Below are 24,534 nucleotides of genomic sequence, written 5' to 3' on the forward strand. Positions count from 1 at the left end.
AGGCATGGTGGCGCATGGTTGTAATCCCAGCACTCAGGAGGCTGAGGCAAGAGGATCACTGAGGCCAGCCTGGCTACAAAGCGAGTTCAAGGCCTGTCTGAACCACATAATGAGAACCTGTCTCAAAAGCAAAAGAAAAAATAAAAGGAGGGCTGGTAATATAACTATGTTCAATTCCCAGAACCAAAAAACTTGAAATTTTAAAAATTTATACAAAGGCTTCTGTTGTAGAAGAAATGTAGAGCCATCTGTCCTCTACATTTTAAGGGTACATATCGTATGTAATAAAGATGAAAAGCCAGGTATGGCAATGATTACCACCATAGTCAGGGAGCAAAAAGAAAGCTCTAATTTGAACTTCTGAAGCACATGAAAATGTCCTCATGGGGGCTGTAGGAGATAGCTCAGTGGAATAAGTGCTTGCCTGGCAAGTGCAAGGTCCTGAGTTCGATCCCTGATACCACCAAAAAAAAAAAAAAAGAAAATGTCCTCATGATGTCTCAAGTGGCATGGAGCGAGACACTAGTAAAAAGGTACCTCATTGCCTCTCCCAGGCTTTCCACCTTACTTCTGCCTATAGCAATGTCTGTAGTCAGCAGCAGCTTTGGCCAGTGCAGTATCCCAATGACTAGCAAATTCACAAAACAAAATTCTTAAGGCAGAACACATGAGGTGCCCAATGTAAACTTTCTGAAAATTCCTCAGTGTATTATTGCATAGCAGAGCAGTGTGACCTGGATCAAAAGATTAGAAACAACTTCAATTAACTCCTTCTGCTGGCATAGGCAGAGAAGAACCACTGAATTTTGCCTAAACTTCTAATGGTAAACAAAACATGAACATGGAAGGAGTATTATCCACTCAAGTCACAGAAATTTAAAATGTTGCTTTAAAGACTCAAAACAGCTGGCCGTGGGGGCACATGCCTATCATTCTAGCATTTGGAAGGCTGAGGCAGGAGGATCTCACCCACTTCTGAGGCCAGCGTGGGCTACATAGAGTGAAAGGCCAACCTAAACTACATAGTGAGATCCTATCTCTTAAAAAAAAACCCTCAAAACATCAGAAATGCTTTACAGAAAGAAAACCTATAAATTATATGAGTATAAATTAACCTATTTTGCTTGTTTGTCTTTGAGATAGGGTCTCACTATGTAGTTTAGGCTGACTTTGAACTCACTGTGTGGCACAGGATGGCCTCAAACTCATAACAATCCTCTTACCTCAGCTTCCTGCATGCAGGATTATAGGTGCAACACCACGTCCATCTCAAACTAGCCTTTTAAAAACATCTCTGATATATCGTAACTACATTCAATATTCTATGGCGTCCATCTGTCCTCTACATTTTAATGTGTTTAAACTACAAATGAATTATCAGAAAGTCTTTTGTCTTTACAGACTCGCCCCCAAAAATAAATCTGTAATTATAGGAGTGATACTAATGGATTCATCATCTTTAACTCTGGCAAATAATTAGAACTGGTAAAAATAATTATCACCAAAAGAAGTCCTTAAAGTTCAAATGCTCCAAAATAGTAAAAATAAGTTCAGCAAGAAGACTTTCATTAAAAAACCTTTCAAACTCAGTAGACACTTACCATCGTTCTTAGCTAAGAAAAATGGGGACACATTTTGGGTGATCCTTAGTGTGGCAGACTAAAGATGTCTACACACTCTTTGCCACTCCTCTCATAGCAAGGTGAGCTCTGTATCTTTGAACCCAGGCAGGCTCTGACCCTGAAGGGAACTGCTCCAGCTTCTAAGCCCAGGTCCATAGACAGCGGTCCTTTTGGCCTTCTATCTCTCAGGCCACTCACCTTTGGAGCACTCTGCTAAAATTCAAGCCACCTACCTAGTAGTACAGACCTACAGTGATGCCTCATGCTTATCTTACCAAGGCGCCAGGCACATGAGTGTAGCCATCTTGGATCCTCAGGCCACAAGCCCTGTGCCATCAACAGCCCCAGGCCATGCTCATGTGGTACAGGAACCGCCCAGCTGAGCCCTGCCCTGTCCCAGCCACCTTGTGCCAACCCAATGTAGCTGTCAGCATGTTAACACAGAGGAAGGTTTGTGGCATCACAGACTAATATAACCCTTCACCTCTCTGGAGAGGTAGCTGTGCTCTGAAAAGAGAAATCCTATCTCTGAAAAGAGAAATCTTAAGTGGTACCAGCAGTGGGGGCAGAACTCGACCCTGAGGATTAAAGTTAGAAGAAAGAAGTTTCCAACTAAGTGAAAGAAAGATCTTCTCAGCAAGCTTTCCAGCCACAGCCCGCACTGTCTGGAGAAAATAAGGATGCACCCATTGCTGTACAAAGTCCAGGGCAAGACAGAGCCCTGAGGAGGCACAACACCCAAACCCTCCATATCTGGAGTCATAAACCCCTGGGTCTGGATCTGACTTGTTGTAATGCGCTGTATGTGTTTTAGCATAATTTACTTAACTTCCCCGAGTCTGTTTGAATATATGTAAACCTGTCTTTTTTTTTTTTTTTTCCAGTGCTGGGGATGAACCCAGGGTCTCACGTATGCCTGGCTACTGAGCTATATTGCCAGTCCTAGTGGGGATCCCAGGAAGCCCTTGGATCCTGCATCTGCAGGATCATGATGAGAAATGAGCTGGAGACATGGAGATGCAGGCCTGCCTGGATGGACGCCAGGCCAGAAAGCCCCTGCGTCTTGCCCAACGGGGAGCGTGCTGGACGCATCTGCGGCCACTCGCGGGAAGCTGTGTCTCAGAAGCCAAGGGAAAGTGGCCCGAGAGCTTTTCAACCACAACAGTAATCAAATCAATGGCATTCTCTTTCTGAACTTGAGGCCATTTAATTTGTACTTAAGACCCTTAATTATTTAAACCAAAAAGCAGCAAAATAATAATGCCAAAAAGGCTTGGCTGCTTGTGTGCCGCCTTGACAGAATCTGCGACAAAGCCTCTATTGTGGGTTTGCCCTGTGGACTGCTTGCCGCTCTTCCTCACTTAATGCCAGCATCTTTCCCACTGGCAAGAAGTCCAAACGAAACTGCCAACCCCCGGAGCCCTGGGCTTCGAGGGCAATCTCGTATTTGCTTTGTGAGATTTAAGTCAAATTCTAGCTCTCTGGGCCTCCATTTCATCATCTGGAGAATGGGGGTGAGAAGAACCCTGGGAGAGATGTTTTAAAGATGAAATCCTCAAGCAAGCCAGAAGGACAGGGCAACCTGTGCAACTGAATGAGATCCTACCTCAAAATAAATTTTTAAAAAGGGCTGGTGCCAGGCATGGTGGCGAATACCCATAAGCCCGGCCCTCGGGAGGCTGAGGCAGGAGGCTCACTGTGTACACAGGAACAACTGTTTATCCTCATCACATGGAGTGAGTGGACCACAGATTTTCACTCATGTCCTTACTGATGGGTATCTGCGTTGCTTCGGGTTTGAGGACTTTTTTAACAGTAATGTTAAGATTTTTGTTATGCTTGATTTTTGGGGAACCTTTGCAAATGTGTTTCTTTCTTTCTCTTGTACTGAGGGTTGAACCCAGGACATAATGAGCTACATCCTGGCTTCTCCTTGTTTTCTTTTGAGACAGGATCTCACTAAATTGCCCAAGCTGAGCTGGGTGTAAGCCCAGCACCCAGGAGAAGACTGAAGCAAGAGGATCACACTGAGCTCAAGGCTAGCCTGGGCTACAAAGTGAACCGAAGGCCAACCTGAACTACATCATGAAATACTGTCCAAAAAAAAAGAAAACCCTGAAGGATCAAGAGTCAGAGTACAGATAAATTAGCCTCCAGCCTCCAAAGTTAGCTTCAGAAGGAAGAAAAGCAAGGACTGCTTCGGCAAGAAGTTACCAGGGTCTGAGCGAATTCACTGATGGCAGCTCCACAGTGTGGGCTGCAGGGAGGGACCATCAGCCAGGGTCCCCATCAACAGCTGAGGGTCTAACTTGAATCCCACAGACGACCGGGGCCAGGACATCCTCCCTGAAGTCTGCTGGGGTAGAACCAGCACAGGCAGTTTTTCCATCTGAACCAAGAGGCATTGGGAGAGCTACTGTCACCTGAACAGACATGGCACGATGCCAAAGGTCCTGGCAGCATTTCTCAGCATCTCAGTACACATCACTTTCCCATCTAGCAAATCTGGAGACATCTTAAAACACAGGAAAAAAAAAATCTCATGTAGGTGAATTTTAATTTCCTTCACAGAGTAGTCAGGCGGGTCCACATCCCTCTCAGGGGGCCCTCCTCCTCCCACAATCTGCCCTCTTTATGCTTCTGGCCGGCTCCCTTCAGTTGTAATTAATTTCTTACAGAAACTACGTAAACAGCTCTCCTTAGCCAAGAATGACTGCAAGTGCATTTATCTTTCTGCCCCAAATCTATAGGACATCAAATATTGAGCAAAATGTTTCTTCAAAGGAAAATGTCAGACGAGGACGCAGAGTTCATTTCTAGCATCCTTGTGTGTTTGCTGCTTCCCCAGCCAGGTCCCAGTACACAATCACTCACCACAGACTCCCTCCAAGGAGTCCGAAGCCCTGAACAAGCACCTGTCATTGTAAAGGCAGTCAAGATGCGGCGCGGATAAAGCACTGAACAGTGTCATTCTACCAAACCTTAACATCAGGCATTCTTAGGTCCGAAGCCATTTCACTAAGGAACTTTCCCAAAGCCCAGCTCTGTCAGAAATTTATAAATGCAAGATGACCACAAAGGAATAAAAGAAGCACATACAAGGTGAGATCAAAAGAAACAGTGAAGCTGGGCACAGTGGTGCACACCTGTAACCCTAGCACCCAAGAGGCTGAGGTAGGAAGATGGCTGTAAACTTGAGGCCAGCCTGGACTATACAGAGACAGCTTGTCTTAAAAGAAAAAAAGAAAACAAAAGGGAAGAGAAGAATCTAAACAACTAATTTGAAAACAACACTATGTAATGCCAAAAAAGAAAGGAAAAAGAAAAGAGAAGGAAAAGAAAGGAAAAGAAAGGATAAGTGCTTAAGTTAAAAGAAGAAAAAAAAAAGCTGGGTATGGTGGCACAGGTCTGCAATCCCAGCATTTTGGAGGCTGAAGCAGGAGGATCCTTTCATGTTCGAAGCCAGCCTGGGCTACAAAGTGAGCCCAAGGTCAGCCTAAACTGCATAGCAAGATCCTGTCTCATGTTCGAAGCCAGCCTGGGCTACAAAGTGAGCTCAAGGTCAGCCTAAACTGCATAGCAAGATCTTGTCTCGAAAATATCAAAAAATAAAAAATAAACAAACCAACCACATTACAGTAAAAGACACACTGTCAAGAACAAGGGGTGTGTGTGTGTGTGTGTGTGTGTATTCAAAGTAAGGAATAGGGGCCATGAAGATAGCTCAGTGGTCTAAGTGCTTGCCTAAGCAAGCACAAGGGGGGGCCGGGGAGATAGCTTTGGGGCCGGGGAGATAGCTCAGTAGAATAAGCGCTTGCCCGGCAAGCGCAGGGTCCTGAGTTCAATCCCTGGTACCGCAAAAAAAAAAAGAAAAGTTAGCAAGCACAAGGACCCGGTTCGATCACCAGTATCCAATGCCATGCCAGTCCCATCCTGTGTGCATCAAGCCAGCCACTGAGACCAGGTATAAGACACACACCTATAATCCCACCACTGGGGAGGGTGAAAACAGGAGGATCAGTACAAGTCCGAGCTGCATAGTAAGACCCTGTACCAAACACATAAAATTAAAAAAAAAAAAAAGGAAGGAATAGTTTGAGGGGTATTAATAACAATGTGTCTTTTACTGCAGCTAATTTTTAAACTAAACATTCACCATATTTTATAGTCACCCTCACTGTGCAAATGTTCATGGTGACTTCTGTCAAAAACACTGCAGTGTGTTCTCATCCACCTTATCCACTGGATCTGGCACAGGGCAACTTCCGGCTCTTCCCCAAAGGCACAATGCTCGAGAACGGGAGATGCGTCCTGGTCTCTAGGGCAGCCCTAACAGTGCAACTGAAGCTCCCCCGCCCAGGAGAACTTCCTGAAGGGCATCAGAGAGTGGAGAATGATGGGTAAGTGTGCTGGGTGAAGGGGGATGTTTAGGGAGATTAGCGCAATGTCCTTTACTGTAATAAATTCTTCTAAATGTAAGCATTCACTGTATTTTTCTAATGCACACCACATAATGAAACTCTGGGAATACTCTACTGATACTTCTAAGGAAACATTCTTAGAGTCTGAGGAGTACCTTCCTCATACCCAAGGTCAGCTGTGATAAATCGATGGACCCATCAGTCAAACAAGCAAACCATGGCAGATCTCACTCGGAAGACTGCGCCCTGGGGCAGGGACCACATTTTTCAGAACCCGACCTCATCTGGGAAGCCTTAAAGGAGCGTGCACTCTGACCACCATTTACTGTGGGCAAATTATACAACTAATGCTCCACAGCCTCATCCCCACACCTCAGAGGAGGACAAAAAGCAGGACCTACTCGGGAGGAGCAGCCATGCAGCTTATGTAAGGCAATGCCTGGCCTGTAGCAGGTGCTCAATAAATGTCAGCCATTCCTATTTCCTCCCATCAGCTTTCATTCAAACACTGCTCCGTACAGCCGCTCCTCCTTGCTCTGCTGTGCTTGTTGAAGGAATTCATTATCACAACTCTTTTCCAAGCCCCTTCTTTATCAAAAGTTTCTTTTTTCTTTCTTATGTAGTTATTTATTTATATATTTTTTGGTGGTACCAGGGATTGAACTCAGGACCTTGTGCTTGCCAGGCAAGTGCTTATTCTACTGAGCTATTTCTCCGGCCCCTCTTTTTTATGTATTTAGAACAGGGTCTACAGGGTCTCACTACACAGATCGCACTCATAATGATCCACCTGTTCTCAGCCTCCCAAGTACAGGGATTACGGGCACACGTCACCACGCCCAGTCTCAATCCCTGTCTCAGCATGTCTTGGAGGCGGGGCCAGCACTGCACAATGGGGTATGAAACCCCCGACCCCTCCATCTGCCTAAACAGGGCCTTTAATCCGCTGAGCTATCTGACTTGACCCTTAAAAGTTTCAAAAATGAATTTTAAATGAATGTGAAAGTGTTGGGCGATCCGTAGCCTTTTGGAAAATAATCCATCTCATGTAAAACAAAAATCCATGTGCCATTTGGCTCAATTAAGCAATAATAAATTTAATCCCACTTTCATGGGCCCCATGCCAAAATAAGAAGTTGTAGCTTTCAGAGTTTCTATCCTATGATTACAAAACGTTATTCCTCACAATCTCGTCCCCTGCCTCCACCCAACCCTAATGACTGATGGCATTTTTAAAATAGCACTTTTTTGAACTGAGGTTTTCTATTGTTTCAGATCAAAATACACAATTTTATTCCTATGAATTTGGAAATACACGCTTGCTTTTTTTGAAAGAATAAGCGCTGGCGGAAGAAAGGGCCTTGCAGTTTGGCCTGAAGACAAGGCTACACTTTCACTACACTAAGCCCCAGAAGCCTTGCACCTTGCTTGCTTTCCAATCCCCGCACCTGGGTTCTAGAAGCTAAACTTCTAGGTTTGCTAGCGACACACAACGATCTTTCCCACCACCATGGTGTGAAATGTGTCCTTCTGGCCTCCTTTTCCACCCACAGAGCCTGCAGAAGGGCCGCAGACCCTTTATTAGAAAGGTAGGGCCTGTAATCCCAGCACTTGGGAGGCTGAAAACAGGAGGATCACTATGAGTCCAATCTTCGCAGTGAGACCCTGTACTAAATACATTAAAAAAAAAAAAAAAGAAAGAAAAGAAAAAGAAAAAGAAAGAAATGATGAGTAAGGAAGAGACAAAAAATATATCCACATGTTCCCAATGGGTCCACTTATATAACATGTTGAAATTTGCAGTGTAAATTTACACACCCCCACCCATGGTTGTAGGCCACTGCTTCATCTCATAGTACTTTGTTATCTTTTGTAACACTGGGTGAATCTTTTGGTTCACGCAATTGACATACTTAATTTCCATTAAATTCATTATAGTTACTTAATATGGAAATTATATTAAATGTGAATAAAACAATATACAAAATACAGAAGCCAGGAGTGGTGGCCTATGCCTGTGATACCAGCACTGGAGAGGCTGAGGCAGGATTGCCAGGAATTCAAGGCCAACCTGGGCTACACAATGAAACTATCCCAAACCTCCTCCCTGCAAAATAAAATACGTATATGTATATTTGATATATTAAATATGATTATAAATTTAGTATATGATCGTTACTAGAGAAGTAAACACGTTGTAATGAATTATATACTAAACCAATTTAAATATTAAAATTTTAGTACATAGACGTGACTAAAATACACTTAAGTTCTGGGTGCTGGGGTGGATCTCAAGGCCTTGCACGTGCTCCACCACTGAGCTACACCTCCAGTCCCCCCTGGGGTTTCGGGTCAGTGCTGGCTCCCTACTTCCTCATCCCAGTTTCCTACACAGCTGCTGGGGTCTGAAAGCCTCCCCCGCACACGTGCTCCTCCAGCTCACGTGCTGGTGTTATCTGGGAAGTAGCTGTAAGGGTTAGGCGAGGTCTCGAGCCATGGGGTCCCACAGTAGCTTTAGCGGCTGTATCAGAAGAGGGCGCTACCCGGGTGGCACACTTGCTGTCTCCTCACTGGAGGGGGCCTGTGCCGAGAGCCAACACAGTGCAGCAGCTCTCAGACACCGGGCAATGGTGCCCGGACTCTCAGACTTCCTGGCGTCCACAGCCAGAGTCCATGATACTTCTCTGTGCAGTGACCCATCCTCAGGCGCTCTGTTGCAGCAACAGAAAGAAGACCTCAGCACGTGGTCGGGGAGTGAGGCCTGATGGACACAGCACCAACAGACTACACACTCCGTATCTATGAGCCTGCAGACTCAGCAGGGGTACTGGAAGGTAACCAGCCAGGCATGGTGGCACTTGCCTTTGATCCCAGCACTAGGGAAGCTGGAAGGAGGATTGCTGCAAGTTTGAGATCAGCCTGGGCTATAAAGTGAGCTCAAAGCCAGCCTGAACTGCATAGTGAGATCCTGTCTCAAAAAGAGAAAAAAAGAAATGAAAAGTAAACAGCTGCGCAGCAGGCCGAGCACAAGGACTCCTGTGACACCTCCTGGGGGTGTAGATAAGCAGCTAGGTAGCCATGCCCCAATGAGCTCTCGCCTCCCCAACCCTCCCACCAAGACTGCTCTACCCAGTAATTCAAACCATAATCCTAGATCTCTCCCTCCACAAAAATCTAGACCACCACCAAATCCCACCGCTTGGCCAGCCTTTGGGAAACCCCTGCCATGCCTGCACCAGGGCAGAGGCTAAGGCAGGCGGAGGCCAGAGCAATCACAGCTTCACCATCCACACTCCTCATGGCAGCCCTGTGACCCCAAAGCCGACCTTGAGCCCCTCTCCTTGCACCCCAGCAGCATCTGCCTTCCTTAAGTCCCTCAAAAAACCAAGCTTTTGTCATGCACAGGATTTTCATAAATGCCACCCCCTCCAGCAAGGACAATAGCTCCAAGGGGGGGCCCTTCTTTGGGGGCCTAGGTGAGATACCTCTGTCTCTTAAGTCCTGCTGGTTTTTCCAGAACACTTAACTGGCAGGTCTACCACCTAAGAGTGCCTCTTTTGGGAAAAAAACTTCACCACAGCATTTCTTTATTCTTTTTATTTTTTTATTTTTTATTTTTTTGTCTTTTTGAGGCAGGGTTTCACTATGCAGTTCAGGATGGCCTTGAACTCACTTTGTAGACCAGGCTGACCTAGAACTCAAAGTGATCTTCCTACTTCAGCTTCCCTAGCGCTGGGATTACTAGGCAAGCACCACCACACTGGGTCTTACCACAGCATATTTAGTCTAGCACACAGCTCCAAGAGGAAGCTGAAGTGTTGTCTATACAAGAAAAACAGGAGCTTACTAAGCATAGTGGTGCACACCTATAATGCCAGCACTTGGGAGGCTGAGGCAGGAAGATCGCCAAGAGTTTATCAGCTGGGCCACACAGTGAATTCTAGGCCAGCCTGAACTGCATAATGAAACCCTCTCTCAAAAAGAAACAAACAAACAAAAAAAAGTCCTTGCAATGTATCTACTTTTTATTTGTTAGCGTAGGGTTTTCTGTTGTTTGAGACATGGCCTCATTTATGTAGTCCAAACCAGCCTTGAACTTGTCATGTAGCCCAAGTGACCTTGAGCTTTTGATCCTCCTGCCTGCTAGGAGTACAGGCAGATAATCCTAGCAGGTGTGTCTGCCACACTCCCGGCCTCAATGTATGGAGCTTAAACTAGTTTAGTCCAATATTTACTGTTTCCACTTATTGATAAATGATTACTTTGAGCTTCCTCTGTACAGTGTGTTTTATTAAATCTGGTCCCAATTTGACATTTCTACACTATTCACTTCTATGTTCCATTCCGTCTATATGGTAAGTAATAAAATGAGGGGCAGAAAGAACTAGAAGTGTTAGCTTTTGTTTACTAGTCTATTTCATGAGTTTTTATAAGGTTTTTTTTTTTTTTTCGGAACCAGGGATTGAACTCAGGTCCTTTCGCTTGCCAGACAGGTGCTTATTCCACTGAGCTATCTCCCCGGCCCCCCTTTTTTTTAATAAGTTTTTTTTTTTATTTCATGAGTTTTTGTTTTGGTGCAATAATTAAACTCAGGGCCTCACACATAAGAAGTATTTGTGCTGTTCCAACTTTATGTTTTTTTAAACTCCTAAAAGGTTTCTCTCAATTGTGATGGTGGCCTCCACATTAACTGGTTTGGGTTATTTATTTATTTATTTACTTGAGACAGGGTCTCACCGCATAGTTCAGACTGGCCTTGAACTCACTATGCAGCCTGTGCTGGCCTCAAACTCAAAATGATCCTCCTGCTTCAGCCTCTGGAGTGCTGGGATTCTAGGCCTGCACTGCCACACCCAGTTTCCAAATTAACTTTTAAATTAACCAAATAATTTGAAATCAGACAGAAACCATGACTAATAAGTCAGAAATGGGGGTGGATGTAGCTTGGTGGTAGAGCCCAGGGTGGTAAAGCTCCAGCATGCAGGAGCCTCTGTGTTCAGGGGGGGCAAAAACAGTCTGATATGATTAAATCCAGGGCCTGAACCTACCATCAGGAAGATGTACATGCTGTTGCTTCTTTTCTTGTTTACTTGAAGTACTGAGGACCCAGCCCAAAGGCACTCTACCACTGGCCTGGAACTCCAGCCTTTTTTCTTTTTCATTTTAAGACAGTCTCACTACGTTGCCCAGGTGGGACTCAAACTTGTAATCTTCCTGCCTCAACCTCCCTTCGTGCACCACGGTGCCTGATTGTTGTGAATTGCAAAGCACCTTCCCACAGCCCATACCCACCTTCCGAATTGTGCTAGTGGCCCAGGACTCCACCCCTCCCTGGGAAGCTCTTCCTAGGAAGTGATGGTCAGAGGAGAGCAGGCAGAAGCCAAACAGAGCTGTAGGGAAAGCAGTTGACCAGCGCAGGGGGTTTGTCCAAAGGAGACAGGGGCCAGGGCTACCAAGGGGCCAGAGCCACCAAGAGGCATTTTGCCATTCAAAGAAAGCCAAGGCCAAGGTCTTGTTCCAAGGTTCTGGGGAAGGGGGCCTGGCCTTAGCTCAGTTGTTTAAGTGGCTGCTTCCACAAAGCTGTCAGCCTCAGGTTGCTGTAGTTCGATCCCCACAACACTCCAGCCAGCCAAACCACCCCTCAGGGCATTCAGATCAAAAAAAAAAAAAACCAAGGTTCTGGGGAAACACCGTAGCCTCGGATGACCCAGGCACGACAGTGCACTCCTGTAACTCAGACCTCAGGGAGGCTGACTTTGAATACTACCTGAGCCCCTTGGCCAGACCCCATCAAAAGATAAAATAAAAAGAGCAGCGGATGTGGTCCAGTGTGAAGGCCCTGCGTAGTACCAAAAAGCCCCCAACACTGGCACTTCTTCTCATGGCAGGCCAAGGCGAAATACCTAAGGGAGTTCTGCAGTTGAGAAAACTCTAACCCTAGATTCAATCCCGCAGCAGCTGGCATTTGGCAGAACTTCAGAGGTCAAGAGACAGTGGAAAAGTAAGACGTGAAGACAGTAATTTTCAAAAGTCATTAATTATAATTAAAGTATAATAGAGAAAAGATAAACAACATGGTAACACGAGCTAGACGGGCACTCGTCCACGGGGCACGCAGTTCGCAGGGCTGGCTCGAGACAGAGGGCGCAGGCAGGCTGGGGCGGAACTCACACAAGCAAGGATGGCCCAAGTGGGGCTGCAGCTTGGAAGTGCCAAGTGCAGAAGCGCTTTCGACACGCCCTGAGCTCACCCGCACCCCGCACCCTGATGCCTGCCCATTTACTCATCCGCCTCCAGCTAGGGCTTGTGACTGGGAAAATCCAGCAGAGACCACAGGAGGCACGAGGAGAAACTCGGAGCTCAGCAGCTCACGCAGAGATGCAACCCTGCAGCATTTTCAGCAAAGCACGCGCTGATGCTGCCCTTGCACCACACTCGAGATGCTACCTGGGTGTTTGACTCATTAGATGAGTAAATATTTATGAAGTGCCTACTCTGTGGCACACACCACCTCTAAAGTGCATGAATACATCAATTAAAGAAGGGCAGTCAGGTCAAGGCGAAGCCAGGCATCCGTGTACACACCCATAATCCCAGCACTCCCAGGATGAGGCAGGAGAATCAGCCTGAGCTCAAGGCCGTCCGGAGCTACATAGTGACTTCAAGGCCAGGCTGCACTACAAAACGAGAGCCTGTCTCAAAAAGTCCAAAACTTAGCTGGACATATAGTTGGTCCTCATACATGCAAGGTTCTACATTTCATCTCCCAGTATGGAAAAAATAAATGAGCCAGCCTAGCCCAATGGTATTTGTTGTCTTTCCAGGTATGTGGGAGGCTGAGGCAGGAAGACTACTTGAGCCCAGGAGTTCCAAATCAGTGTGGGCAACATAGTAAGGCCTTGTCTCAAAACTAAGCCAGGTGCTGTTGTACAAATCTATACTCTCAGATACTCAGGCAGCTGAGGCAGAAAAATCAGTGAGTTCAGGTCAGCCTGAACTACAGAGAGATCCTATCTGAACCCCTCCTTCCTCCCCTTGGGAGGCTGAGAAAGGAGGATCATGATTTGGAGGCCAGCCTGGGCAACTTAGCTACAAAGGTTCAGGGCAGATCCCAAGAAGAAAGCGAGTGTGATTCAAGTGTGATGCGAGCAGAGCAGGGAGGGAGCAGTGTGCAAGTGCTGGGGGATGGGTATACAGGTAATGCAGCCAGCGAGGCCGAGGCCGAGGCACTGGACAGCTCTCAGCTGAGACCAACAGGGCAACTTCAGCTTTCATATTTTTAGTAAGGGTCTACAGGGTCTCACTATGTAGATCGGACTTGTAATGATCTGCCTGTGTTCAGCCTCCCAAAGAGCTGGGATTACAGGTTTGTGCACCACACCGAGTCTTAATTGCTGTCTCAGTGCCCCAGTGGCAGGGCAGGCACAGCACACTAGGGGTAGAACCCAGCTGCTGTGTCTGCCTAAGCAGGTGCTTTATTATTTTTTTTTAATTTTTATTTATTTATGTATGTGTGTGTGTGTGTGTGTGTGTGTGTGGCCAGCTCAGCCCACCAGGGGGCGGGGCTGGCTGGCATGTGGTGCTGGGGGATTGAACCGTGGTCCCTGTGCTTTGCTAAGCTTGTTCTAAGTAGGTGCTTTAGACCACTGAGCCATCTCACCAGCCCTATTACTTTAATTTATTTATTTATTTATTTATTTATTTATTTATTTGGAACCGGGGATTGAACTCAGGCCTTTGCACTTGCCAGGTAAGTGTTTATTCTACTGAGCCATCTCCTGGCCCCTAAAGAGGTGCTTTAATCTGCTGAGCTATTTGGTCAGCCCAACTTCTGCTTTCAGAGTCACTCTGGACACTGGCTCTGGAGGACAAGGTGGACATGTGAGGAGCGAGGGCAGCACAAAGCAGGGAGCAGAAAAGCCACTCTGGGCCTCAGGCATCACCTAAAGGCAGGGCTGAAGGCAGGGACAGCTCCTCCTGGAGCTTCCTCTGAGCCATTGAGATTTCCATGCATCTCTGGCAAAGCTCCAGAGCCCTGGAAGAGGATCCTGGACCCCATGATGTGGGACAAAGAGCAGAGAGGTCCCTGGGCCCCCTCGCGGCTCCCGTGCAACTCCCTGATGCTGTCCTGCCAGTCCTGAGTTTCTCCACTCATTTTGGAGAAAGTGTACCTCTTTCTTCTAATAATTATCTAATACAGTCATTCTAACTATGATGAAAAATGCTTTTTTCCCCCCAGTAGGGTAGTGCATATCAGTAACTGCAGCACTTGGGAGGCTGAGGCAGGATGATTGGGATCAGTGAGACCTTGTCTCAAAAAGCAAAGCAGCACTATACTGTTTTCCAAGTCTTTCAAGGCTGGACAGGACAGATGTCTAACATGCACAAGGCTCTTGCAACACACAGAAAAGAAAAACGGCAGCAAAAGACAGTAGTGAAGTGACTCCTTCAAAAGACAGTAAAGAGCAGAAGAGGTAGAAACTTCTATGCAATAGGTGACAGGCACCTGAGCACTGTGACAGCTGTCCCTTCCCCTAGCTCCAGGGCTCCTGCCAGTTTTCAGAGGCCTGGCTCATTGCTGACTGAGGTCACTTCAGGGCCAGCCTGCTTCCTTTCTCCAGCCAACCAATTTCAGTAAAATGCTTGTGGAAAAACAGGCAAAGTCAGCCATGTGAATGTGATGGGGGTACATACCCACGCTGTCCAGAAATGCAGTGCTTTTACATGGTTCGTTTTGGGCAACGAACCCTTACATATCGAATCACTCAGGATAAACCACATGTATTGAGAGATGTCTCACATATGAATACTGCCTCTAAAGACTTGAATCTCTGTGTGCTAGGAACAGCAGCATACGTACAAAAGGAATTGGTGACATAAAGTGTCAATAAGGCATTGGGCAGTTCTGACAAAGCCCCATACTATAGGCAATGACATGGCTACTCACTGCTGACCAATAAAGTCCTAATAGGAACTACTTAATTTTTGTTTTTTTGTTTTTTTTTTTTTTTTTAGAACTACTTAATTTTGATGCACTATATTCTTTCCTCCTTTCTTTCTTTCTCTTTTCCTTTTTTTTTTTTTGTAGTGCTCTGAGTTGAACTTAAGACCTTCACAATGGCCACATCCCTATCTCATTTATTTATTTCATTCTGAGCAAAGTCTTTCTAATTTGCTAAATTACCCAAGCTTGAGATCCTCCTGTCTCAGACTCCCAGAGTCCTGGGATTACAGGTGTGCACCACCATGCCCAGCTAATATATTATTCTTTTTTTTTTTTTTATGGTTTTGTTAAAGACAAGGTCTCCCATGTAGCGCACCGCCACACCAGGCTACCTACTTCAACACTAGAATCTTCCATTCCACACTAGCCTCCTCCGGAATCTATGCTCCATTTTCCATGAGACATTGACTGTCGCTCCTTTAGGGATACAGCATTATTTCTCACTTTAATGATTCCAAATAACTCTTTCTCCCTGAGCAGCACAACTAAGACACAAAACCAAAAGAAACTTTGTAAAATACGGCTGCCCGAGCCAAGGAATGGTATTAGGAAGACAATCCTGGATTCCAATCGGCAGAAGAACCCAAACAAGAAAATTCTTGCCTGAAAGAAAACCGAGATAAAAATCAAACACTGGCAGGATACTGGCGAATGCCTGTAATCCCAGCACTCAGGAGACTGAAGCAGGAGAGTCACTGCAAGTTAAAGGCCAGCCTACACGGCATAGTGAGACCTTTGGGTTTCTTTTTCTGTGGTACTGGGGATCGAACTTGGGACCTTCTGCTTGCCAGGCAGGCACTTATGCCACTGAGCTCTCTCCCCAGCCCACCTTTATTTCAAAACAAAAAACAAAAAAATTAAAAATTAAAATAAATAAGCTTACTTTTTTTTTCTTTTGGGGGTACTGGTGATTGAACTCAGGACTTTGCACTGAGCTAGATTTCCTATATTTTTTATTTTTGATAAGGCTTTGTTAAGTTGCTCAAGGCAGGCTCAAACTCGTATTCACCTTACCTCAGCCTCCCAGAGTGCTGGGATTCCAACTGTGTGCCACCACACTTGGCTACACTGTCCTAGTCTTAACATACAGGAGATCAGTCCTTCTAACAACTCTGTGCAGCAGGCATTTTGGGTTTTTTGTGTTTTTTGAGAGAGGGTCTTGCTATGTATCCCAGGCTGGCATCAAACTCTGGGGCAACCCTCCTGCTTCAGCCCTCCAAGTGCTGGAATTATTGGTGTGCACCACAACACTCGACACAGAGTAAGTCACTTGGAGACACCACGTCACTGAGCAACTGGGCTACCTACATCATGAAATAAGGCACAGCTGGCATGAAACCAAGGCAGGTTTTGCTCTTAGCAGCTCTGCTGTGACTCAGAATTTAATATGAAAAGTCACCCTTTTCTTCCGAACTACAGTTGCTGTTCTAGCAAAACCCCGTCTCCTTCCCTCCACATGTGACCAAACTTTGCTGATTACGCTGAGAATGAACCAGCCCAGAGCCGAGCTCCCTGCACCAACACGCTGCAACTCTGGCCTTCTGTAATCTAACTAAACCCCCAGGTAAGCCAGCAGCCACCACATTCTTTCTCTGGGCAAGTCTAAAACAGTGAAGATCATTTGCATGGGGAAATATAGCACAGATACTAGCTAGCAGAATAAGGAAAAAGAGAAAAAGGAAAGAACCAAGCATTAAGTCCTGTGTTAGTTAATAAGAAGTCACAGGGCCCTGCTGAGCTTTCTGTGTCACCAAATCCTCCCGTCGTCGCAGTTACACAAAGGCCACTTTGTCTTGGGAAGGCAACTGAGAAGATGGACTTAATCTTGCCAAGACCTTGGTGAACCAAGAACCATGTCATTATTTTTTTTTAAATAAATGACAATCAACAGAAAGAAATATTATTTAAGCTACCGCTTCAAAAGCCACAGTGCTACTGTCACCAGCTGCATCCATCCTTCCTGTTAGAAGCCTGGATGCTTTACCTGAGCTTGAAAAGCTCACGCGGGCATTTCCAGCGCAGGAAGTAAACTGATCTATGAGAAACAACACCTGAAAAAATCGGCTCTATTTCATTAAGCACTTTAGCAATTTTTTTTCCTTTCTGGCACATGAAATGTTTAATATATAAAAAGTATTGAGCCAGGTGGGTCACAGTGCTCCAAAAGTTTGTATTTATCAAGGCCAGGCGTGATGGCGCATGCTTGTTGGCCCAGCACACGGGTGCAGAGGCAGGAGGCTCTCCATGGCTCCACGGCCAGCCTGAACTACTGAGTAAGACCTTCTCAGCCCTGTTTCCTGAAGTAGACATATGAATGTGGGTGTGCAAATGCTGGGAATAGAAACCGACCCTGCCACACGCTATGCATATGCCCTACCCCTGAGCTACACCCTCAGTCTCCAAGTATATAACTTCTACAGGTGGCATTTCCTGGGTCAGACACAGAGGTCCTGTCCCTTTTCCAGGTGCACAGTCTCTGGCGTTCACTGGCGCCCACCCACGGCCCACGAGTACTCACACTAACTCTTGCTCACCTCTGTGAGAATCTCCCACATACCCTGGACAGCTAGCTGTGTTCTACTCACACTACACAGGGGACAGGAGCAAAGCTGGTCAGGAGCCAGGCTAAGGCACAGTCCGGAGGTGAAGGCTGTCGGTGGCCTCCGACTCATTCAGTCAGCACCCAGCAGCACCCGGGGACGGTCTCTGTGCCAGCTGACACATCCACGAGAACCACAAACATGCAACAGCTCTGAGGGCAAAGGTCGTCAGCAGAGTAGACTGGATGTTGCTTTCTTAATTAATATCACTGACTGTAATTTACAAATAAAGCAACCATATCTGTAGAGATTGAAAGATAGGTATTTTCCCAAAACACAAAAGGTTTTCAAGGCTTTGCTAACACTGTCTTTTAATGCCATCTCTCCCAGATGGCTTTTAGAAAAGTAGAGAGGGTGCTTTTAATCTCTAAAATAACCCCACTCTAAAACCTTTGATGGGATACCAATCATCTATCATCAGTTTACTTCTTTTTTTCTTCTTTTTTTGTATTTAGTACAGGGTCTATAGGGTCTCATTACCCAGATCAGACTTGTGATCCTCCTGTTTTCAGCCTCCCAAATGCTGGGATTACAGGTGCGCGCCACCACACCCGGTCTCAATCTAGCTTGGCCCTTATCAGTTTACTTCTTAATGCACCTAACACACCACAAGTCACTTTTTTATTGTTGTTCCTTTTGTCTTTTTGAGACAGGGCTTCACTTATGTACTTCAGAGAGGCCTTGAACTCACAGTGATCCTCCTGCCTCAGCCTCCCAGAGTACTAGCATTACAGGTGTGTGCCACCATACCCAGTCACAAGTCACTTTTACATAAACTAAGCTGCTCTGATGAACAAAACCTGAAGACTCACAGTGAAAGAGTTCTTTTCAGAGACAGGATATTGCTACGCAGTTCATGCTAGCCTCAAGCACACACAGCAGGATGCTGGGGTTACAGGTATGCGTCACCATACCAGCAAGCGTGCGTACACTGTAGATGTAAGTTACAATCTCACTACAACTTTTTTCAGTTGTCCTTGAGTTGCTGAAAGAAAACAGAAGAAAGGCAGAGGGCGCTAGAGAGCGGGATGAAGGGCCTGAGCCTTCTCTAATAGGTTTACTTTGGCTGCACCAAAAGATGATATCATGGACCCATTCAAATGCATTTCTCTTGTGGCACAGAAGGTCATACAAACGGGGAGGGCAGGGGGAACCTCAGATAAATCCCCACAGTCGCCAGGTTTCCCTGGGGCCAGCTCGCCTGTTATAATTTGAGGGCACCGTGAGTCTCCAGTGAACTTTCTGGTCAACACCACAGCACTGGCACATTCAGAGTTCACCTATCTCTTGGCCATTTAATGCTGCACAGTCTACCTCTACCAAAGACTGCTGCTGTCTACATCATTTTTGGAGCAAAAGATAAGAGATTGGAGGGGTGAACAACTCTAAGGGAAAGACACCTCCCCACACCCACCAACTCTCCTTCCCCCCGTGGATGCTGCTTGACAATGAGAAACACAACCAGAGACAGAGCTGAGACCGGCTCAGCAGTGCGATGGAGGAGGCAAATGCGGTTCGCACACACCAGGCCCAGGGTGCCACGTCTGAGTCTCGCCAGCAGGAGATGTCTGCAACAACTTGAGGTGGCAAGGGAACAATGGCTTATTATGATCTCCATATCAGTTCTTGGAACATCTGAGGCCTCTTATCGTGTCACCCAAGTCATCTCCACATTGTCACAATGGCAAATCTGCACCAATTGTTCTCTGAAACAATTCTGAGTAGGTGGTGGTTGTGACGAACACACACCTCTGAAGATACTCAACCAGAAAATCCACATCATCACAAGACATGGAGTCTGCACCCAAGAGGAAAACCCTACTCTTAATCAGCTGGGAGCTGGAACATTCCAACCTCACCTTTAACTTGGAATCATTCTGACAAGTGCTTTGGGCCGCACTTCATGACTTCATTTTAACGTCACAAAAGTTTGGCGCACAAACTACATTCATACAAAACACAGCCTTTTGCTAGTCTTGTGAATCCCAAATTTAAGCCCTCTTAGAGTCAGTTTTTTTTGTGTTGTTGTTGTTAAGATTATGCATCCTTTAGGATGAATAACAGAATCATGGATTTGAGCCTGGGCTCAATTTTAAGGAAATCTCCTCCCCTTTGCCAGTACCTCAGCCTCTCCTGAAAAACTAGGGGACAGGACCTTAGATGTGGAGGTAAAAACCTGTCTGAAGTAGGCAAAGGCTTGCCTGTAACAGTTAAAGCTCCATCATTTGGCACATGCTTTAATCTTGAAGTCAGGAGTAGAATTTGGGGGCTGCTGTTCCGCTCAGGGGTAGAACTCTGGCCTAGCCTGCTTCAGGGCCTGGGCTCCACCCCCAGGCTCTGGAAAACAGGAAAAAGAAAAGTAGGATTTGGAAAGCAAATTCAATCACATTATAAGAAAATAATTTCATGTCTGCTAGCCTTGCTTTAAATCATTGCCTAGAGTTAGTTCAATCACTAGTAAACCAGAAGAAAGGTTCAATGTGAATGAGTTCGTCCTATGAGGAAAAAACAAAAAAAAAACCCCACATAAATGGCCTGTCCAGGAACATGGGGCTTCCTTCTGTCTGCCTTTATTTTCCTCCTCTGTATCACCACCTGCTTGGGTGTAATCCTTGCAAATGTAATACACTAGTTCAGTGGGAAATCAAAAATATGTTCCAGGGGCTGAGGAAGGAGGATCACTTGGGCACAACAGTTCACGACTAGGCTGGGCAACATAATGAGACCCCCCCATCTCAAACAGATGATACAGTATTACAAAATGTGTTGACTGTTAGACCTAGAAAGATGATGGTGAGTTCTCAATCCTACAAACTCCTGATAAGGCAACAATTAAGAAGATGAGAAATTTTCAGAATAATTCATATTTAGAATCTGATCAACTGGGTGTGGTGCTGACCACCCCCCATAATCCCGGCACTTGGGAGGCTGAGGCAGGAGGATCACTGAGTTTGAGGCCAGCCTAGGCTATGTAATGAGTTTAAGACTAGACTGAACTACACATAGTAAAACCCTGTGACAAAGGCATTTTTTTGAGAAACACTCCTGATCAAATGAAGCAAACTGTGGCTCAGTGACAGAGTACTATCCCAGCGTACCTAACAGCCTAGCACTGACAGCACAGCCAAAAATATATGTGTGTGTCTATTTATATGTCTATAATTATGTAGACATATAAATCAGGAAGCAAACTCAAATATCTCGTAAGGAAGGTGAATGGCAGCGCTAGACTGGTGTCTTTGGACTTGTCAGCTTATTTATTTGCTGAATACTGAAAGTTAATCCTGAAGCAAGGCATTCCAGCAATTTCTAACTACCCAATCTCCCAGGATGTAGTGTCCTAAGACCTCAATGAGGCCTAATTGAACATGAGAAAAACCAGAAGAAGTGGCCCGCGCCTAAAATCCCAGCCCTTGGGAGGCTGAGGCAAGAGGATGACTGCAGGTCCCAGGGCAGCAAGAACTACATAGCCCGACCCTGTCTCAAAAACAAGACAAAACAGCAGAACAATGCCACCGGGGAGATGACCAAACAAAAAGCACAAAATTCGAATTATCTTCTCCTTTTTCTCCCTGGCCCGACTTCCTTTTCAAACTGGGCTGGCTTTTCCTTTTTCTCTCCAAGCCATCACATTACTAATCTGACAGATGACTGCTTAAATCCATAGCAACACAAACTACCACCCTGGGCTGTCTTCTGCGCTCAGCTACCTGCGTTTGAGTTCTACGCCACCGCCAATGCCAACCTTTCACCTTTTGGAATTAGCACCTGAAGTTCCCAAACGCCTCTAATCGCCAACCTTTGTACTCAAAACTTGGACAAGCCCTCCGTGTTGTTGCTAATCTTCTGCATCTTTAAACTTTCAAAGAACACATTTGTAATCTATATTCCTGCTAAAGAAGTGAGTCTTTAGATACTAAGGTAGTCGCTTGATTTTGAGTCAAAGCAATAATGGCCCCTAAGTACCCTGAGGTCGCTCTGTCACTTTGAAAAGCCTCAGGAAGAAACTACAGCCCCAGATGCCTTGGGACAGTACCCAGAAGTCACTGTACTTTGACCTAACTTTATAAAAAGCCTTTTATTTGAAAAATTCTATTTTCATCAATTTTCACTGGTTTCCTAAATATCTAGCGCCTGCTGTCAAAATCTGGAGGCCCTAAACTTTGCTACAGATTGAATGTTCAACTAAAAACAAGTAGGAGGCCTCTCCCGTGTCACCGCCAGAGGTGAAAGGCCGCAGGAAGACCCCCCTCAGCCTCGGTTAACAATTCAATAACACTCTGCACTCACCGCGGCCCCCGCTCCCCAGGAGGCTGCAGAATCACCTGTGCCTGTGGACCGCCCAGTCAAGTATTTTCAAGGGTGGGGAGGAGAAGCGCTGCTTGTTTTATGAAAGAAAGGGGGGGGGGAAGGACTTCGCTACTGGAAACACGGCGGGTCTGACTGCATGCGTATCTACTTTTCCAAAAGCTGAAGCTTTGAAAATCTTTCTCTAAATGCCTTTACTTCCCACTAAATATATCGGAGTCTGGAGGAGGCGCTGGAAGGAGGGGCACAAGGGCTCGAAGAGCGAAGAAAAAAGGAGAGAAAAACGTTTCACAACTCCGTCCCTGCTCGGAAGACCGAGGGCCGGCGCGGGGAGGGCCGCGAGCACCTTACCTTTCCCAGGGCTGCGGAGGTGCCCGCCGGAGACGGCCACTCACAGCCCAGCAGCCGCTCGCCCCGCGGGGAGGGAGCCTACCACATCTTCGCGGCCGCCCTCTTTTTAATGTAAAACCAAAATAAGGAGTGTCCAGCGACTCCCCACCGCGCCCCTTAAAGCCACAGAGCGCTCCGGGTGCGCTCCGGCGCTCGGGAAGCCGGGGCGGGACTGCGCCCGTTCCGCCGCCCTCGGGGACGCGCGACAGGAGCGGCCCGCGAGGAGCACGGCCGCCTGCAGCCGCCGCTCAGTGCCCTGGCGCGGACCCGAGTGGGGCGCGGAGCCGTCACCCGCCGAGTACGGGGCTGGCGAGCCAGCGCACCCCGGCCCGCTCCTTCCGCTCCTCCCTCGCGCGGCGCCGCCCTCCCGCCCGGCGGCCCGGCCCTGCGCGCACAGTAGCAAGGTTGTCTTGTCTACTCCCTTCTCTTAAACTCACCAAACCAGATTCTTACTCCCAAGCCCGGCAACTTCCCGTAAATCTGCGCTGAAATTTTATCCACTCGCTGAGACTGCGCTGGCGAAAGGCCAGTGCAGCATTCCTGTTGTTTGGGGAGCGCAGATACCTTAGCTGAAGGTTAAATAAATTTTAAAGCAAAGGCGGGGGGGCCGGGAGGGAGCCTGATGGGGAGAGGCGGGGGCTTCGCTAGACCGACTCGCTGCCCCCTCTCCTCTCACAAAGTCGCGTCCACTGCGGACGCTGGGCAGGGGGCCCGGTGGTGGCACCTGCTCCACCTGGGCGCGCGTCCCGCCCCGGCCCCAGCCCGCGCCGGGTTGCGGGACGGAAGGAGCCGCTGCGGCCCCGGGGCCGTCCCGGTCCGCGTCCCGGGGAAGAGTGGCCGGCGCAGGTGGGACGCGGCGAGCCCCGAGGACGCGCTCCCGCCCGGCGTCCTTACCTGGGCGGCACGGGCAGGGCGGGCGCTGACCTCCGGCGTCCTCCCCGCGGGCCCCGAGCCCCGGGCGCCGCTCCTTGCGAGCGGCTCATCTGAACGCACCCGGATCTGTGCTACAGCTGGGTTCGGGAGAGGGAACAAAACCCTGCAGTCCGCAGCTGCGGCGCAGCCCGCGCCCGCCCGGCCGGCCCCCCGGACGTGGCTGCGGCGCCGACCCTAGCGCGCTCCCACGAGACCCGGCCCACCCCGCTTACCTGCGCACCCGCGGCCGCGGCGCTCCCGCAGCGCAATGGCGCGGGGAGCCTGTGCCCACAGGAATCAAGTCAGTGACTAAACAAACGAGAAGAGGAAGCGGGCACCATCAGGAACCTGAAACACGGTTGTGATTTCGGGTTGCAGTGTCATTCGACTGAGGAAAAGAAAAGAAAAAATAGTTTCTCATTTGGCCGCTTTAGTGAAGGAATGCTCCAAAAATACTTTCTTGCTGATTAAATGGCCTGGCACTTAGGGTTAGCCGCCATTGTTGTTCTATTTTTTTTTTTTTTTTTAATATGATGGCTTGTTTTGCTGTACAACAGAGGCGAAGTCTGACTTAGAAGTGGGCTCCAGACCCAGCGCTCTACCCACTCCACTCACCAGCTGTGAAGCTGTCCAGTCCCCCATCTGTTTCTGGAATATTCTGGGGATGGGATTTGTGTGAAGTTTACTCTCCTGGGAGCAGCCTCTAATACAATGGATAATAACGCCTTAGTAAAGGGATGTACAACTGATTTTCGTCTCACTTAAAAAGTTAACCAAAGTGACAAATGATATGGAGACAAATTTGCTGTACATTCCATGAAGTTCACCAATAGGAAGAAAAGTCCGTATCTCTTCTATGTGCTTAATTCTAATTCGGATTTAGTTTCCCGACCTGCTGTCTAACCTTGGCAGTTAACCTATTCAATGAGAAACTAGTGCTAAGCAAATAATGACGAATGCCATTTGAAAGCCAGTGTGAAATAATTTTAAAACTCTTCATAAATACGAAGAAATAGGGGCCGGGGAGATGGCTCAGTAGAGTAAGTGCTTGCCATGCAAGGGCCTGAGTTCAATCCCCGGTTCCACAAAAAAATAAATACGAAGAAATAATTATGGAAGGCTAAAAATGTAATAAGTATCTCCACCCTTCACCCTGCTTTTCACATTTTAACAAGGAAATTATAATCTTACATTAATGAGGCCCTTTGTACCTCTGGGAACACTTTCCCCCACCCTACCTTATCTGATCCTTACAGATCAATCCTATGAGCTCTTTC

At 47.1% G+C, this 24,534-nt stretch overlaps 1 protein-coding gene across 3 annotated transcripts in view; it reads right to left on the reverse strand.

Annotated features, from left to right (window-relative positions):
* Positions 1–24,010, reverse strand: part of Rbm47 (RNA binding motif protein 47) — a 193,046-nt gene extending 169,036 nt beyond the window's left edge. The window contains exon 1 of one of the 3 annotated variants that reach the window (XM_023702732.1): positions 23,491–24,010. The gene's annotated coding sequence lies outside the window, so the exon portion shown is untranslated. Of the gene's footprint in view, positions 1–22,306; positions 22,613–23,239; positions 23,455–23,490 lie in introns of those variants that run through there. The other 2 variants (XM_023702733.1, XM_023702731.1) reach the window with 2 other exon arrangements.
* Between the last annotated feature and the right edge of the window lie 524 nt (positions 24,011–24,534).

The sequence above is a fragment of the Octodon degus genome, unplaced genomic scaffold (assembly GCF_000260255.1).
Source record: "Octodon degus isolate 3935 unplaced genomic scaffold, OctDeg1.0 scaffold00158, whole genome shotgun sequence".
NCBI lineage: Eukaryota > Metazoa > Chordata > Mammalia > Rodentia > Octodontidae > Octodon > Octodon degus.